General features: G+C 40.4%; 1 pseudogene; it reads right to left on the minus strand.

Annotated features, from left to right (window-relative positions):
* Window positions 1-550: 550 nt before the first annotated feature.
* Window positions 551-1,973, minus strand: LOC147439502 (uncharacterized; annotated as a pseudogene).
* Window positions 1,974-4,253: the final 2,280 nt, after the last annotated feature.

Raw genomic sequence — 4,253 nt, forward strand, 5'->3', positions numbered from 1 at the left:
ATTTTGACATATGCTAACTAGTACAATAACTTGAGCTACATCTCCAAGATCTATGACATATGATATATCAATAGAAAGCACTTGAAACAAGGAATCCAAATGTACAACCTCCGACAAATTTTGATATTATTTGTAAAAAATTTACCGGACGCCCAACTTTTCGAAGATGTGCTAACTTGAAACTGCTAACTAGCACAAAAAGCGTGACAGGTTAACATGCTTTCACCCTATAAGTACTTGCCTTTGCATCTCGTCTCACAAAGTCCTCACATGTACACCGTGGAAATTGACTTATTGTGATGGAATATGAAATCCACGTGCTTTTGATCCCTCTAACTCCAAGAAAAAAACGAGCACTTCGTTTGGGACTATTATACTCTCTCTAAGAACAGTTGCATGCATTTTAGTTGCCAAGCCAATCTTATCCTTGAAATCTTTGGTGAGTTTGCTTCTCCACTTGACCATTCTACCATCCGTCTTTTGTGGCCATGCTGCACTTGCAAGAGGTTGAGATCGAAAGCTTTCTACAACTGCACCTTCTTGAGAGCCATCATCCACAACAAAGCTTGACTTTCACAATAAACTTGTCTCTTCTAAAGATCGAAACGTTCCCTTTGAGATGGGCCACACCCCAGGTGCAGGACCTAGTGGAAAAATAACAGATCCATGCACATTCCAAGCATGTTGCACATTGCTATTGCAAAACCAAATGACCTGCTCTTGTGTGCCACCTGGGTATCTTCTTCTTCCCTTGAAGCAAGGGGCAGGAACACCATGCAATGTTGTTCCCCCATTTATGTGGATATCAACCCCACACCTCTCACCTACATCAACAAGAAAAAATTTAAGACCATAGAGAAAAGGTTATCGACCAAAAATGATAGATTCAATGTTGTACTTCTAACCTGTCTCCTTGATTAACCCAAAACAACTCACTTTAGCCTTAGAGGTGCTCTCCTAATGGCCCAAGTGGACTCTGCAACTTCAGACTCCTTTACCTGCTGTACTTTGAAGCTTGGACATTGTGGAATAGCTCTAGAGGTTGTGATGGTATTATAACCAGGTCTATGACTGCCAGTCTCATGAATCGGAGTTGAGTGAACCAACTTTCTTTTTCGACGCAAACTTACTTGCTCCATGGGCTGTCTCATATACTTCGAAGAGGCAAGACCTACTGCATCAATTGTAGAAGCAGTCAAATCAATAACGTTCTTCTCAATAGCTCGAGTTGTGTGTCCTTCCATTAGCCTTTCAGCTAGTTGTTTCAAGTCTGGAGCAGTACCATGATATTTTCCATCCCATAAAAGACTTATATTTTGCACTTTGCTTCACTGCTAAGCATAAGTTAACAGCGGCAACCGGTAGCCTCATACAATGAGACATACTTTGTTGCTCCATGTGTAGCACGAATACTTGCATGTTTAGATTCAGATACGTTAGTTGATGGTACAAATCCAAAATCCTTATGTTGTGAAAGAAACTGATCAATCCAATGTGATGCTCGTGCATCCCACCATGCAAGCCATAGCTGTAAGCTTTGTAGTTGTCCCTCAATAATGTGGTTGTCAATCCAATAGTTTTGTATAGCTTGCTTACATCGTTCCTTTCCATCTTAGGAGGTGCACTTCTCCACTGCCTACACATATACTTGTTCTCTTCTTGAAAGGCTCGCTTAATGCACTTCTTAGTGTGATCCACCATATTTGTCTTGCAGTGAAACTTGCAAGACCTCTCTTTCTCCTCCACCTTATTATTGGACCACCAAAGTAGACTGTGCGCACTGCAATCCAATTTTGTTGAGCCTCATCTGACATGAAACCTCTAAATTGAGGAAGTGGAAAACCATTTTGCACCATTTGGTTGTTTAACATTTTCCAAAATTGAACTTTAGCATGGTGATCTTGCACCTTAAACTCACAAGTTGCGATTGTGCGCAACTCACGTACATGTGGATCATATACATGGGCTCCCATTGTGCACCACCCGTTCACCCAATGCACATGATCAAAATGCCCCCATTGGCCCTCCAATGAGCCACCTGGTTGCATTCAATTAACAAGATCCACTCCTGAACCTGGACACTTAGATGACATCTTAAACACATGTGGCTGGATATCATCACCAAGTTGATCAAGAAAAAGAACACTTTGGATAAATGGATATATGAATCTTTGTTTCAGTCTCAAAATAGGATCCAACCCACTGTCCCCTTGAAGAAAATCTTTTCTAGAAGCCTGGATGGACCTTCTGATTCGAGCTTTTTGAGAGATAGGAGTAATTTGATCTAGTACTTTGTGCAAGTAACCCTCTGAAGAAGTCTTGTGAGAAGCACCATCCTCATGAATCAACAACTCCATGATCAAGTCCCTTGTGACTGAGACTTCAATTTGCTTGCATGTGCTAGAAGGCTCAATGGTTGCCCGCATGAACACCTTATTGTGAATAACCTCCTCCACCTTTTTTGATAACCCCTTTACCACCGGATGATTATGAAAGCCCATGTGTATGGCACATCTTGTTGTGCCATCTCTATCTCGAGGGATACAGTAGTATATGAATGCTTGACAAGTTTTGATACATTCTGGTGATTCACCACAATGCTTCCAAAGAACAACTCCATTTTCTTTGTTCCATGGTCCAATAGGTGGCGCAGATTGAAGCTTGCCTTTCCACTGAGTCTCATTCACTGCTCCAAACCTATCTACACAAGCACAATCAATGTTATAACACCTTAAGTGTCCACAACACCTACTTATTCTCACTATTCCTTTAAAGGCATCAACAGAGCTGGTCTTGTATGTTGTCCAAACATGTCCATTAAGCCTTTGCTCCATGCCTTTCATGTTAGAACCATCTTTGCAAGGTGGAAGCTCAAACAAATAGTAGCCATCATATTCAAGCGGAAGCTCATCAAGTTTTTCACTAGCTTGTGCTGAAGAAAGAGCAACATGAAGAGAGCTAAACAGTGGAAGCTTCTGAAGACTTGAAAGAATGCTAATCTCTTTTTCTACCAATTTTTGTACTTGTCGCTTTCTAGCTTGTAAACACCTCCATTGTTATCATGAAGCTTATACCCATGACTTTCATGCTCTAATGAAACTATAGAAAGAGACACAACTATATCATCTATAGAAGTTGCTTCAGATAGAATAATGTCTTGGTCTGCAAGTTGAAAATACTCCTTTAGAGCACTGAGACTAATATCACACATCTCTGTGTAATAAGAACTGAGTGAGGCATTGTAAGAGTGAAGCATCCAGAGACAAATGTAGAGCTCAGGACAAGATAGGTTAGCTTTTAATATCCAAAGCCAGATCCATAGAAATCATTTTCTTGAGCCTTGAGAAAACGTCGAGAAAAAGGTTGGCATTAGTAATAAATGGGATGGCATTTAAAAAGTTCGTGCAATCATCTGTTTGATAGGGAGGGACCAGGATCCATGAGAGATAAAAGAACACAATTCATGAGGAAAGGAAAAGCTTCTGTCACAATTTACGTGGAAACTAGCTTTTGATTTATGTTCACTTAAATTTTAAAACATTTCCTTTTGGTCTATGCTCATTAAAGCTTTAAGCATTTTTTGTGAATATCAATTTTAATTTTTAAAATAATTTTGATTTTTAAATAATATTGTGCAAAAGTCACGCTCTTGGCAGGCGCCAGGTCTCTGTTTTTGTACTCTCTAAGAACTGCTCACAGGGGTCTATGTTATTGCATTTGGAAACGCTATTCTAACAAGGTGGGTGAGGAGAAATGAATCATTTTGTTTTCATCTGCTCACCAAGGGTTTTATTGTTGCGTTTGGAAAAGCAAATATCAGAGCGTCGATGAGAGAGAGGACTTTATTTTGCTCACCAAGGGTTTTGTGCTTGCGTTTGGAAACGCTTTCATGGGAGCGCTGGTGAGACGTGAGTGTGGAGCTAAAGGATTTGAGGTTTGAGGTTTTGAGGTTTTGAGTCATCACCAAGGCTTTGAGGTTTGCGTTTGGAAATGCAACTTGGAGAAGCCAGGTGAGGAGAGAAGCGTTGGCAGATTTTCTCAGTGGTGGACAGATTTTCGCAGTGGATAGTTCCAAGCAGTTCGTAGATTTTCAGCCAGGTGCTGAGATTCAGCCAGTGCGCAGATTTCAATTCCAAGCAATTCGCAATTCTATCAGGCAGTTCAATTCCCAGCGTAGGTGAGCCATCATTAAAAAAAAAAAATCAATTAAAATCTGTTTTTCGTTCAAATGGTTAGGCTAAGCCATCATGTGA

This window comes from Adiantum capillus-veneris, chromosome 16 (genome assembly GCF_014529385.1).
Source record: "Adiantum capillus-veneris isolate H3 chromosome 16, ASM1452938v2, whole genome shotgun sequence".
NCBI classification, from domain to species: Eukaryota; Viridiplantae; Streptophyta; class Polypodiopsida; order Polypodiales; family Pteridaceae; genus Adiantum; species Adiantum capillus-veneris.